At 40.1% G+C, this 15,204-nt stretch overlaps 1 protein-coding gene across 1 annotated transcript in view; it reads left to right on the top strand.

The window, feature by feature from the left end:
• The window catches only part of tbc1d24 (TBC1 domain family, member 24), a 53,679-nt gene that overhangs the window by 14,276 nt on the left and 24,199 nt on the right, over window positions 1-15,204 (top strand). The window contains exons 6-7 of the mRNA XM_088439572.1: window positions 990-1,172; window positions 4,651-4,817. The gene's annotated coding sequence lies outside the window, so the exon portion shown is untranslated. The remainder of the gene's footprint in view (window positions 1-989; window positions 1,173-4,650; window positions 4,818-15,204) is intronic.

Below are 15,204 nucleotides of genomic sequence, written 5' to 3'. Positions count from 1 at the left end.
AGACTTTCTTTTAGTGTAATTGCTAGTAAGCAAAACAAAAAAAGTAGAACAGCTCAAATATATTCAATCAGATGCATTTTGTATGGTGAGAGGTATGTGCTGACTTTCATTTAACAAAAGTTTGAACGTAGCTGATTCTAAAGTCACATCTGCGTAATGAGAAAATTCATTTTTCAATTTCCATATTGTTACAAAAAAATGTGTTAGCTAATAATAACGCAGCAAAAATACACTTTATTTACTGTTTGTAGCATGCTCTGTAGCTACAGTTTAAATTAGGTAGCTTGCTAACACTTTATCTTGCTAGCTTGTGAGCTACCAATCTACTAAACCTGTAATGATGTACCCAGAATTAATTGTAAATTTGACACAACAATGGAGTGCAAACATAGGGTACAACATTGATGAACAAAAATGCTAGTAATCTAATAATAACAGGAAAAATATACCTTATCCACTGTAGCTGTAGCTACTGTAGCTACAGTTTAAATTAGGTAGCTAGCTAGCACTTTATCTTGCTAGCTTGTGAGCTACCAGTCTGCTAAACCTGTAATAATGTACCCAGAATTAATTGTAAATTTCACGCACCAATGCAGTGCAAACACAGGGTACAACATTGATTAACAAAAATGCTAGTAATCTAATAATAACAGGAAAAATATACCTTATCCATTGTAGCTGTAGCTACATAGCTAGGTAGCTAGCTTTAATACAAGTTAGATAGGTAGCTAGTAAGCTACATATCCACCAATCTGTAAATAATTTACCCATTATTATTTCATGCTGCAGTACAGTGCTGCTCTTTTATTTTAAAAAGAAAATGAGGAAGATGGCAATAATTCCGCTACTCTTAGTGCTTCTGAATGTACCAAAACAGGTGCAGCCATTCTTTCGCCATCCTCTCCATTACTTTATACTCTCACACCCACTCCCTTCCTATTGTTTAATTGCCATTATAAAAATGTCCAAATGTTGCCTCTTTGATGCAGAGGGGCATTCCTGGCATCTCTTAGAAGTCGGTGGAGCTTTGTGGTAATCCAAGCCTTCTTGAAAGCATTTTCCTGGGAAAAAGAGGGCAGCTTGCAATGGAAAGGCTGCAGGGACACCTGCAGCTCTGGAACAGCAGTGACTACAGATGCCTGTTGGACAACACTCAACACCAGGATAGAAAGGTGCACACACACACACACACACACACACACACCGGAACTTGCTGAGGCAAAGGCAGGAGTAAGTCACATATGTGCATGTTAAAAGTCTCTTGTTTAATGTTCAAGTTTCAATCAAGTCCCAAGTTACTTCTAGTAAGCCTCAACTTTGTGTCAAACCATAAATCAATGCCATAAATCAAACTCTTGACTCGACACACGTTAGGGTAGTCAAGTCTCCAAGCTCTGATGGTAATTCACTTTGTTTCCCCCTCTTTGGTCAATGCCATGATGAGGGAAGCGCGGTGAAAATCTGGACAGTTATTTCCATAAAACCCCGTCATCAATTTGTCCCAGTCGTTAAAATTAGCTGTAATTGGTCTAATTGTGGTCAGTCGTGATTGCCAGCAGCGCAGAGAAGAGTAGGGTCTCCCTTTACAAGAAGCCAGAATCACACAGTTGATGATGTTGCCCTTTTTTTCTTTATTTTATTAATTGATTCATGAAAATGGGACAAATGATGCATAAGTATGGTTGAAATTGAAGAACTCTTACTGTAGGTTATGAATTCTTAAGTGAGCCATTTCTGGCATGTATGTTTTAACCTAGAATTCAGAAGGACTCTGACTACAGATTTGGACACGGACCGACAGACAAGTCTGCTCACTTCTGGATTTTGTAATAATTTATTGTACCTGTTCGATATGACGGAAGTAACGGAAGAGTTGATGGGTGTGAGAGTAACATTTCGCTGATGAACTAATGATTGCAGTTTGGCTAAACTTCCTTAAAGGACTTTGTGATGACTGTGAAACTGGATTCACAGTCCCATCGGGACAGCAAAAAATAAATAAATAAATAAATAAAATGCCCATTACAAAAATGGTCACATTTTCACGGTCAACTATTTGAGGTGCGTTTGATCAGCCGGACCCCATCTTGGGAGGCGCTAATCCACCACAGGATGACTTTCCTTAAGCAAGCATGGTATAATGTGAAGTGACATAGCACTCCAAGCAAGTGTGAAACCAGATTCCTCCTGGGGCCCCCCCATCATCCGTCACTCTGAGCCGGAGATGATTGACTCAATGGACACTTTCTCACTTTGGAAACATGGTGTTTGTTCCAAACACAAGCATGTCAGCTGAAAGAAGAATGTGACAGCTTGTCATTTGCGACGAAGAGTCGAGTCACATGACTTAACTCTGATAGGTGGTTGTTCTCCTTCTCCGCCGGGACCTCTCAGATGCTCGGGCCATTGTAAAAAGTTACAAACTGTCCTACGGGCATTTTTGTTGTAAACATGCCGGTGAAACGTTTTCCCTAACAGCAATGTATTTTCGGTATGACCTTTTGGGACATCATTCCTGGAACTCTTCTGACGCACCTCGTATGTCACTTACTCCCACCTCTGGTGACGACCAAACAAGCTGAACAAACCCTTCGATGGCCAGGGTGTGAATTTGTGTAGGTGTTTCAGGGCAGCTCAGGTCAACCAGGATACATGGCTGTGCTGGGAAGAATTTGTATTAAATTCATCCCTTCCTTCCCGCCCACCTCCTTCAAATTGTTTCCAGCCCACGGCCATCACAACGCTGTCAACTGCTTTTCTCTTCCTTGGAGTCTCCAATCACACACAATTCCATCCTCATTCCTTTTCTACGCTTTGAGTCTTCGCTTACACAAACAGACTAAAAAAGGGGGGTGGGACGGGAGGTTGGTGGGTGGGGTGGGGTGGGGGGTGTTCTGCCTGCGCCATGCAGTGTGCGGCCTTGTTCTTGAACCGCTGTGAAAGGTCGCCCCTCGGAAAAGGCAGCGCTCGCCGTAATTCCACTGCGACTGAAACTATGTCTCGTGATTTCATGCATGCTTGGCTGAGGTAATCAATCTCTTTGAAGTAGTGGCCTGTCTCATTTGGAAAGCAAATAAATGGACAATTTCACTGAGTTGTTTGACATCAGGTTTAACTGATTGTGGAAAATGGAGCGTGATTTCTGCTTCTTTTTCTCATTTACTTCAGCGTTCAAAATGTGCTAAAGTCCTTCCAAGTGTCTTTTGTGCGGCGATATTTCCTCAAAACCCGAATGGTTTGGCAATACGACTATTCTGAATTTGCCAAGAAGAATGTCAAAACAAGATCTCAATACCAAATCTAAACGGTGAGATGGATAAAAGAAAACTACATTTGCTTGGCTCAACAAATGTCAAGAACCATTTTGACAGCTCCTAGTTTTACAGTATTTACAAGTTTAACCCAAGTTAAAAGTTCCATCCCTGTCATCTTGCGTTTATACTTCTTGAATATGAAATGAAATCTACTCAATTTACGAAGGTTAATTGTCTACGGATAGAAGGTTCTACCTGTCAGATTTATAGCCCGCAGCTTTAGACAAGAGTTCTAATGTGGCTCTGCAAGGGAAGTCTCCTTAGAATTGTGGTCCCGGGTCATGGTTCTGGATCCCAGCTGTGAGCGCTTTGATGGTCGGTTAAGTTCTTACGTGAAAAAAAAAAAAAAAAAAACCTCATGGGCCAAAGGTGCAAGGCTGCATATGTGTGAGGAAGGTGCGAGAGTGAGAGCGATCCAAATTGCCACCCGGAGATCTGGAGATGCAATGTGAGGCGAGGCCCGATTCCGAGAAGGGTGGAGGTCAATGAGAAGCAAATGTCGTCCTATTGTGCCGCTCGCCTCGGCTGAGCACACGACGTGACCCAGAGCATATCGAGCTTAATAACCGTCATCCAAATGGAGAGGTACAGTAATACAAGCCTTTGAAGGAGCATCTCATCTCACTGTTGTCCCTGTAATGATATCCCATTGTTGACAGTATTTGACCCATTCTGCTTTGACTCACACTTGGCTTTCAACGTCGTCCCAGAATTGGACAGGAGGTCCTTATAAAAACAACTTTGTAGAATAGAGAAACTTTAGGATTTGTTTTTCCCTCAGAGGTGTGAAAACATGAAGTGTGCCTTCATGTCCCCTTGATTGATGGACGCACGGCTCAACCTAGCTAGCTAGCTTGCTGTCTAACTGTCTAAGTAGCTAGCTAGCTTTATAATTGAAACTTTAGCTGATTAGTTAATCAGCTTATGGTCTAACTAGCTAGCTAGCAGTGTAACTAGCTATCTTATGAGGTCCAGCTCGCTAGCTAGCTCTAGAACTAGCTGGCTCAGGGTCCAACTAGCATGCTATCGGTGTAACTAGCCAGATTGGGGTCTAGCTCGTTAACTGACTGTGTAAATAGTTATTCATCAAAGTGTTATTGATAATACTGATAAAGAGATGGCAATACGGCCAAAAAATATAATACTCCCCAGATTTAAGATGTCTGAAGCCGTTTGATGTTTCCCAAAAGCACTCATTGCGTTGCTGTGATTCCTTCTGCTTTTAAGAAAACTCCCTCCACTTCGCCACACATCTCCGGAGACTACATTGATGATTTTTCTTGTTTGTTTGTTTTGTTTTTTTATTGATTTATTTTTCCTTATCGTGCCTCTCAAGGGATGTGAGAGACCAGAGAAGAAATCCATTCTGCCGTAAAACCCTCAGGAACATCTTTCAGAAGAATTTCCAAGGATGACAAGTTGGTGCCTTGAGGAATCACAAAGGGTTGAAAAAAGGGGCAAGGGGAAAACAAAAGACATGTGGACGTCATGTTGACAACAGAGGTGGGTAAAGCACTCACAATCTATATTTTCATTTTCCATACCCACATATTATGGCAAGTATATCTTCATAATAATTGTAAACATCAAAGTATGAACTGCAGATCTTTTCTAGCCTGGCTCATTGTAATAAATGGGTTATTAATCATGATTTTTTTTTTTTTTTTTAAATACACACACTATATTACAGGGAAGATGATTCGAGACGCAAGTGTCTCAAGTTATGAGCATGTAAAAGAAGTAGGACCGGTGCTTTCGGATTGTTGTAGAGACACGAGAAGAAGGGAAAAAAGGGATGCAGATGGAGTGAAGGATTACATCCACGCACATTGGATTAAAAGCACATGTGCTCGCCGGAGGTGAAGACACCGCCGCAACACATGCGAGGAACAAATGGCGTCACTTGGCCCCCACCAGGGACCACACGCCGCACGCTTGTTTCCACACGTTGTTTGCCCACGTCGGCTTTTATCTCTTCTCACAACTTTTCAGATCTCATCATCTTCCACTTGTTCTGAAAAAGACGAGGGTAAAACAAAAACAACTCGCCACAAGATGATGATACCTGTATGGCCATTTCGCGTCATACGGGCAAAGTGTTGGGGTTGCCAAGGATGTTTCGGAGAACTAGCTGCACCACAATTTTGACTATCAGATATGTGTAATTTTTTTCTCCTTAGTTCTAACTCCAACATAGTGAACATCATATTAAAATATATCAAATTTGATAATAATTGTCATCACCTCATAAACGGCTGACTGGAGAGCAGACAGCTTTGGGATGGAAGATTCCAGTGGAGGGCTGACATGCAAGCAAGGCTCTTTGGATTAGAAGCTGAATAGCTAACTAGCGAGCTAACTAACTAGTTAACATCCACTATTTATTTGTGAGTACTATGAGTATATATGTATGACTAATGTCGCAGAGATTATTTTTGAGTTATTGACGAAAATAAGAATTTTCGACAGATGATCATTTTTGGATTTTTTTTTTTTTTTGGCGGGGGGCAACCTCCTTAAGATCTCAATTTTCATTTCCCTGTTGCCAAAGGGTTAAAATTATAATCTGAGGTTATGAAAATAAGGCATTACTAGTAAGGATGTACACCATGGAAAACTTTAAACACGTTTTTCTCAAAACAATGGGCCTAGATGTATTAGATAGATAGATAGATAGATAGAGATAGATAGATAGATACTTTATTCATCCCCGTAGGGAAATTCACATTTCCAGCAGTATCCTCAAGTCGAGATATAAAATATGAGAAATAAAATACACAAGATACACATAAGTCCAGTACAGAAGTATACTTAAGGTGCTTGTTAACAGTGTACCACGTCATATACCATATACCATATACCATATACCATTTTAAACGAAATTAAGTTTAGAATTGAGATACTGTATCAATATTTCCTTTTTTATTTTCAGACTTAAGCCAGATTTTGTAAAAGTGCATCACACACACAGCTATATACTACTTTTCTTATTGAATGTCAAATTAGAAATTGACTAAGTATTCTGAAAAATACTTAACTCTGTGAGGCATATGAAGGAGACAGTTGGCGATCATGCTGCCTTTCTTTTCCAGAAATAACACATTTAATTGTACTTTTTGATTTTCCGCGTATGAAATTAAATCAACAAAAAAAGCATCAAAATAGATTTGTTCAATTTTCAGATTTAAAAACACAAAATTATATTACCTCACTAGAATAAAGCTGAATTATAGTTATTCAAATAAATAAATTTCAACCCAAGTTAATTTTCTGCTTCCAAAATATTGGATTTTGTTTCTCTTTCTAACTTGAAATATACAAAATGATAGGTAGCTCGGAGATCGAAAGCCGGAGAGACGAGACAGCCGTGCTATGGGAAAGTGTTTTGGGGAAACCAAATTAAGGGGAAGAATGGCAGCGCACAAAGGCCTTTGAAAGAGGCAGACAGCTCCCTTGACGCGCGCCTTAAAAGAGATGCCGCTGCTCGTGCCAAGAGAGGGAAACAACTGAGGAAAGAGAGCGAGGAGAGAAGGAAGGAAGGTAAAAGAAAGTTAGGAATGCCATCAGAGGACTAAACTGCATAGAAAGTCCGCATTTCGGAAATGGCGATCGACAAGCGCAGGTCCATATTTTAAAATTTTACATGGCAGTGATTGCTATACTGTAAGTTTGGTAGGAGTACCACTAGTGATCAGCAGATGATGCCCTCTAGTGGTACTTGAAACTATTACTGAATAAATGTGCAAACTGCCCATAATGTAAGCTGCAGCAGCTTTACAGTTTTTTTAGTTTTTTTTTTTTTTTTTTTTTAACCAGTTGTAGTACTAAGATCAAAACTTTGCATTGCAACAAGGGATTCCCAAAATGTGGTTCACACGAACCCCGGTGGTGCTGAAGTGCTCTGAAGGGGGTGAATGTGATCAAAAGTAAGTAAAAGGTTAGGGTGGCACGGTATGATAATTACACATGTTTATACAGTGAAACTTTGATGTGGTGTTTCAGTTAAAAGTAGATGGGAGAATGTGTTCTTGATTTTTCTTTTTATTAGTTCGCCTCATGATTAATTGATTAAACATGGTGCCTTTATTGGTTCGCCTAGTTTTCTTTTATGGAGTATTACTGTAAGCCAACACATGAAGCTAACATTAGGCCATTTGAACATTAGCACGCCGCTTGAATATAAACAACTGTGCTTCAATAACGATTAGATGAAAAACTATTACAAACCAAGTAGATAGATAGATAGCTAGCTAGATAGATAGATAGATAGATAGATAGATGGATAGATAACTAGCTAGCGGGGGGGTCTAACGAGCTAGCTAACTGTCAAACTAGCTATCAAATAGTTCTAAAAGTAGTAGAAAATTCAAATGTGAGTTTGAAGGACTTGAAGTAGTCTTGAAGCAGTCTCGGATTGACGTCGATACTGACACCATTTTACCCAACAGCAACTTTGCGTTTCTCATGCGCTTCGCCTCTTTGATGGGCTGGTTTCATTCCTTCATCCATTGTTTTCCCCTGCGCTAAATCCACACTGGACTCCGTCTCATCCTCACACAAACAAACACACCCACTTTTTCTGTTCTTCCTTTTTTCTTCTGTGTCCCGCTCCTCCATGAAATCAATTTCAGGTCCTTTTTCTCCCACCGGAGAGCAAGACACTTTTCCGTGCCAGCCTCGGAATTACGCTTATCCGCTGCTCAGCTGCCCCTCCGCTTCTCATCTCTCTGCCTCTGTCCCACAGTCCTTCAGTTCTCCGTCGGAATCTTCTGTCCTCTCCGTCAAGTTGTTCCGATTGGCAGGAGACACCCAATTTCCATTGTAAAGTCAGTCATTATTTTGGTTTATATGACTTTTTAAATAACGTTAGCCCAATTATACAATCAGCAAGACAATAAAGTCGCTGTTTTAATTTAATAGACTCTCTGCAGCAGCCTTTTGGAAACTAGTCAAACTCAAGGCCCACAGGCCAGATCTAGTCCCTCCGAAACTTAAACAAAACTAAAAGACGTGGATAAGGTCAGCGTAACATTTTGAGGGTGAGAAATCAACATTGTAGCGTGGCTAAAATCTCCAAAAGAGAGTGGCCAATACTAGTATCGACTTCCATCGAGAATACCGATACCTCGAAATGGGGCGAAGTATTCTCCTTATTATAGCATTATAGTATTGCCCTACTCTGTGTAAAACAAACAAACAAACAAACAAACACGTCCTTAGCAATTACTGTGGTATTTTGTTGGTATTAACTTAGTAATAGTGAATTAAAACCGTTATGCTTTGCTTTGCAGAACCAACATTTTGATCTCAGAAAGTTGTAAAATATGACCTGAAACTAAAGACGAAAAAATGCCCAAAACCGCTCGGTACATTAATAAAACTCCAATGTGGCTGAAGTGAAAGTGGCTGGGGGAGCGCAAGTCGAAAAAAACGAGCGTTTGTGATTTCCCCCGTCAAACCGCCGCGGAGCGGTGGGGCCCCGACTCCAAAGGCCCGTCCGTCTCTTGCTTTTAGCCTTGAGCTGAGAATTACAACCAGACCTTAACCCAAACATGTCAGCCTACACTGGAGCCTCGTTACACCGGCGAAGTCAGTGATGTCATCAAAAGCCGTTCAAATTTGAATAGCACGTGTAACCAAAGAGGCGGCGCGATATTCCGATGCTTTTTTTTTTTGTCCTGCGTAGGCACTGATTAACTCGTTGAAATCTTAGAGAGGTTCTATTGCGACGGACAGGAATACGGCAAGTAGTTAAAGCGGGATGCCATAAAAGTCTAGATGACAGGTTCCAGATTCTTAGCGGATGAAGAGGAATTTTCCAGATTTGACAAAGTCGTAGAAAAGCACGAGAACCGTCATCGTAAATTAGAATCAGAAAAAGAATGAGCCTTGATGCTTTCCATATGATGGATGGGAGGTGGAAATAACCGAAATTGAGTCAGGTTTTGTGAATAGGGTTAACAAATCCTAGAATGTGTCAGTTTTCGATGTGGAATATGTTTATTGTAATCAATACTCATTTTTACATTGTTCAGTGCAAAAAATAATTTTCGGGACACTTAAAGCCATCAATCAAAAGACGGGTGGATTATTATTATTATTGGATTAAAATTTTAGTTGTGCTTGGATGAATTTTTAGGGGTTCTCAAACACCCCTTAAAAGGCTCCCAAGAACATAATTTTAATGTGAAAAGTCTAGAAATTATTAAATTTTGAACAATCTGGAAAATATACCATTAAAAACTGTAGTTGGGTTAATAATAAACCTATTATGAGTTGGAAAATGACCGACCCAAAATTTGGGTCAATTCCACTCAACATTTTGGTTTATTTTGCACAGAACAACCCCACAAAAAGTTGTCGTTTTTTATCAAAATACTTAAAAAAAATAGTTTGTTTTGTGTAAAATAACCCTATTGTGGGTCTAAAAAATTGGGTCAATTTGATCCAACTTTCTGGTTTGTTTAGCACAAAACATCCACCCAAATTGGGTCTTTTTATATCATTATGGGTCTAAAAAAAAGTCCACCCCAATATTTAGGCCAAATTGACCCAACTTCCTGGGTTTTTTTTGCACAAAACAAAAATGATAATTTTGTATAAGACAACCAAACAAAAATAGAATGTTTTGTAAATAATAGCCGACAAAGTAGAGTCAAATTGATCCAAATATTAGGGCAGTCCCTTTTTGATCCATAATTGTGGTATTCTTAACCCTGTTTTTATAGTGTATGAAAAAGTATGAAATTCCAAATGTTTAGGAACCCCGGACACATTATTAGCATGCGCATGGAGAAGTTTAAATTTTATAGACATTCTGTGGCTTTTTTTCTCTGGTGGGGTGACATGAGATTTTTTTTTTTTCCCCCAATGTAAAATATGCGCCTTGACTGGCCAAGAAATCATAAAACAGATGTTTGCTCATTATTACTTGATGACAGAAGATCATTAAGAAGTATGTTTTAGTTTCATTGTTTCGAATGGAAGCTCATTGGTTCTTCTCATTTGATTCCAAATCCCCAAATTGCCCTCAAGTGACGCCAAGCTGGACTTAGCGCAGCTTCTATTGCTGTCATTGCTCCAGGCGATGCCCGCCACTCTTCCTTAATCTCCACTGACAGGGTTTTCATCATCCGGGCAGGCGGGAATGATGGAGGACCACTGGGAAAAGGGACAGGACGAGGGAGGGGAAGGGGGAACTCTCCTCCGCTCGCTCCTCAGCGCCGGTGCATGTCTTGTGGCCTCAGCCCGGGCCAGCAAGGCCCCCATTGTGTCAGTTATCACCAAGTGGCGAGTGACGGCGCCTCAGTCTCCTTCTCCCCAGAGAGGGAGCAGCTTTAGGTAGCGCTGGCTTGGAATGTTCCCAGGTGAGAATGCATGAGAATACAAGAGGAAAGGAAAGAAAGAAAGCGGTGTAGGCTCATCTCGCAGGTGCAACTCGGGTGGAATGCACTTCTTCTAGTGTGGAGGGGCAATCAAAACTCCAAATCGGCATTTCTCAAGGAATTGCTGAAGAGGTGAAATGGCGGTTCATCAATCAAAATGACAAAAAAGGGGTTTAATGTGAGTGTTAAAAAAGTTGAATTTAAATAATAGAGCGAGGGGGGGCAAGTCCGATCCTGGAGATCCACGATCCAGCCTGTTTTTTGATGTTCCCTTTCAAACAGCGCAAGTGATTCAAATGATCAGCTTCGCAGAATCCTGATAACAACCCTGATCATTTGTATCAGGTTGAAATCGGGCTCTTGAGCGGTGTAGCTAAGTTAGACTCTTTGTCAATTGGGAAATGCGGGAGAATTAACGTCAGAAATCGCTCTTAATTTAATACATTTATTGTGTGTAAAGTGTTCTCACTTTATTTCAATCTATACATGAAAAATACCTGAAACCTGAAAACCTGAATACCTGAAAAATACCTTTCCTGCCAAATGGTCCCTCAATGAGCGCAAAGCATTTTTGGACGGAAAAAACAAAGATTGAAAACAGAATGCTCCTTAGCTTGAAATTTGCGTGAGGAATGACAACGCACATCCATATAAAACTTATCAAAATAAACACATAGAACATGTCGCAAAGGAATCTCTAGAATACAATTTAGAAATAAATTGGTTCATGTTCCAATTAATTTGCTCTTAATTCAAAAAGAAAACATTAAATTGTTGATACTATACCTGTTAAAAGCTCAGTTCACCATTGTTTTGACGTATTTTTTGAATTGAAACTTTTGTTTTTTTGTTTTGACGTCGTTTTTTCATAGATTTCATCGTAGAATCAGTTGAGATTCAATGTGGAAGTCAACTTAAAATGTCTACACGCATTTGGAAATTTTGACGTAGATAATTTGGTTCAATGAAAAAGTTGTTAATATGCAAAATGTGATGAATAGTTCTGTAGATGTCATGATTTTTTTGCAAAAACATGAGCAGATTAAAGAATATTGGTTAAGAATAACAATGTAGAAATCCCCACACACAAATTTAACAATTGGCATAGCTGCGATGACGTCATCTCTGAACTCAATTTGGCGTGTTTAGACACAAATGACCCTTTTTTTCAGACGACGTTAGGCATCGCTAGCGCTTCCTTATCGCCGTTGATCTCCTCTTCCGCTCTTTCTCGAACCTTCTCCCACGCCCTCCTCATCCTCGACACACCTGCGTGCTCAATAGCAGCTCCCTCATGTCTGTCTACAGAGATACCAGCATCGCAAACACACACGCGCACATTCCATGACTTTCCAGCTGTCTGCGCACCTGGGCTGGCGGCTGTCATCGCCGTGGTAACCGGCCTACAGCTGCCTGTGTCACTATCGTCTGTCTCATCTTCTACAAAAATGATTGGCAGTGGGAGACACATGGCAGCGAATTGTATGGAGGGATGGAAGTCAAGCTAATAAAAACATGATCGTTTGACTTGATGATTTAAACCCATAGTGTGCAAACCAAACCTGTCGCTATGCTAGTTATCATAGCATACATCGGTAATTCACGAATAGGTTTACTTTTTCGTGGCCCAACGTCCGCTTTGTTCAAAACTGGGGTATTTTTTTGTTTTTATTTGAGTCATCTCTCCGTACTGAAGTATTCAATTGCTTTCGGTATTTAAGTACTAACTTAATCGATTATGTAACGAAAGTATAAATATCCAAGGTATCTTAAGTACTAAAAATTAACTACTTTGGGTACCGAAGTATGTAAATAATCAATTACTGTGGGTGCTAAAGTACATACTTAGCTCATACCTATAATAATTACTTTAACGTTTAAAGTAATTGACTACTTTAATACCCGATTACCTAGTGTACTTGATCACTTAAGTACTTGATTCTTATATTGCCAAACATTTTAAGAGCCTACTTTTGCATAACACTTGAAAAAAAAGATATAAATGAGTATCTGAGAGTCAATGCTTGGACATAATATGAGTTCCGTGAAATGTATCTTTTTCGCTTATGTTTTATTAGAATACTCCGTCGTTTGATCAAATTTTCAGCACAAAACTAAAATAGCTGCAACACTACTGTCATGTACCATCTGCACTTTAGATACATAAATGCTTTCGACACATTTGTAAAAAGACTTTTTTTTTTGCCAACTGGATCCCTAGGGGACCACGGAGCCTCAATTGAAATACATCAAACAAGTTGAGAAAAAATGTAAAAATCCAACTTTTTTTTTTTTACCCTAAAAAAAATCTCGCAGCTCCACTTTCCCATCGCTAATGGATGTGTTTTCTTCTAGCAATCATCTCCAATTTAAATCTTCCTGTTTTGACTCGCAGTAACTGCCCAAAAAGGCTTTAAAGTCAAAATCAAACACGCACTGCCTTTCCTTTGCGCTGCGGTGGACCACCTTCCTCGTAACAACTTTTCCCTTCAGCCTGTCATCCAACACTGAAAGGCTTTTACAGCATGTCATCGTAACATTGCTGTTAATCACTCCGCTAATGAAACATGCTCAGTCGTCGTGCGTGTATAATAAAATCCACATGAAGAGAAAAAGAAAAGCACATGACCACCCAGATTAAAACATCGAGTTGTGTAACTCCATCTTAATACCACAAAAAAGGCCTCATTCTTTCGTTTTTAAAAGGTCAGGATCAGGCGTGGGGTGGGGTGAGTCAAAGGGGGGGAGGGGGGGAACAAGACTTTTAAAGACCCCCTGCATGGGCGGCTTTGATGACATCAGAGGAAGTGGTGTTTGCCTGTTCCATCCCATGACTGTGACTGAAAGCAGGAATGGCGCTTCGTAGCTTTTAACGCGCATGCTAGCTAGCGGTGTGTGGCGCAGGCGCCGCGCGGCATATGTGCAGGCGTGTCTGCAACGCCTCTTAAGTAGAGAGGACATCAAAAAGGTGGGCTGCTGCCCCCCCCACACCACCCCGCTACACAGCCCATTGCCACTCCTCACTATAAATCCCACCCCGAAAGGAGCCATTTATGAGACAATAATAGTGGATTTATGGGCCTCCAGAAAATGAAGGCCGTTTAGAGGTGTGGGATGAAAGATGGCAAAAGATTTCGTGGGAGGCGGGCTGCATTGCCTTTCCTCAACATGGCCTCCTCCATCTTGAAGAATAGCAGTGGGCAGAGTAAGGATCCATGAATCTGAGGCTGCAGTAAATTAACAAGTTGTTTACATTACAAAAAGTGCCGGAACAAATACAAGAAAAAAAATGCAAAGATTTTGTCAAATTTTCATGTTTTAAAGGCTCAGCGGGGAATATTTAGATTTGCCGTGTACTGGTGTTACGTGAATGCAGCACGCACATACTATGACCATACTATGGAAGCATGCGCCAAGCGAGGGAAAGAATTACCAAATACAAATACAATACACCATTGGTTTCAGTGCATAATAGCGCGGAACCTACAAAGCTTGAGCAAATATTCCAACTATGGTTAGTTACCCTGGGCCTCTGCGGAAATAAAAACGATGAAAACACAACTCTTACCAGTCAAGTAGAATGTAGGATGGCGAACTAACCGCGCAGGATTAATAGGTATCAACGCAACTCGATAGAGGGAAAGCTACTGGTTGACATCATTTGTTTTTGTATTGCGATGTATTTACTGGAGTTTTCTTTAGTGTTTGTGGGTGAACTCAAATGTGTACAATAACTTGCGTGTATATATATATATATATATATATATATATATATATATATATATATATATACTTTTTTAACAGTATATCAGAAGAATTTGCTTAAATCTAGGCTCCAAAGCAAAGTGAAATGCTTCCCACCCAAAGACATGAGACATCATTGGAAAGACCATGCAAGTCCTCGACTGAGCACACTAGGACTTTGTCGGGTAACTCCAATGAGTCCAAAGATATAGGCCAACAACAAATGTCCACTACAGTTGACACAAATAAATTGGCTGGCTCGTAGGAGAGTCAATACATTTTGACAAAGCCCAGAATGACACTTAAAGAGGCAATGACGCCCTCTGCTGCCATAAATTTGAAATTGTCATTTTTTTGTAAGGAACGTTGTTGTTTTTTGTGCCAATCCCAGATGATTTTAGGCACCCTGGACTGCTCTCCTTCTGTGTGTAAATCTTTTTGGCCTCCCCATTCTTGTTTCATTTATTCTTATTAACAGAAGCTGCAGGAAAAGTCAAGCTTTTGCTGTCTTCATTTTATTGACTTTTACCGAGAAGCTTTTTAGTTCGTTACAACCTTGGTTGGTTTTAATAAAAGCAGCCTTTTGGGATTAAAGCGTTCTCCTCTTTTGCTATCTCCTTTGAGGAAGTATTTTGGCGAGAGTGACTCAGAATTTGTGCTAGTCAGCATTTCTCCTTTTTTTGCTTTACTTTACAAAAAAAACAAAAAAAGAAAAGCATCAAATCTAATCTCATCTACTTCAAAATTCCACCAGGGGCGAT

The sequence above is a fragment of the Hippichthys cyanospilos genome, chromosome 17 (assembly GCF_059441005.1).
Source record: "Hippichthys cyanospilos isolate Australia breed blue-spotted pipefish chromosome 17, RoL_Hcya_1.0, whole genome shotgun sequence".
Lineage (NCBI taxonomy): Eukaryota > Metazoa > Chordata > Actinopteri > Syngnathiformes > Syngnathidae > Hippichthys > Hippichthys cyanospilos.
This window is presented reverse-complemented; position numbering and strand designations above follow the sequence as displayed.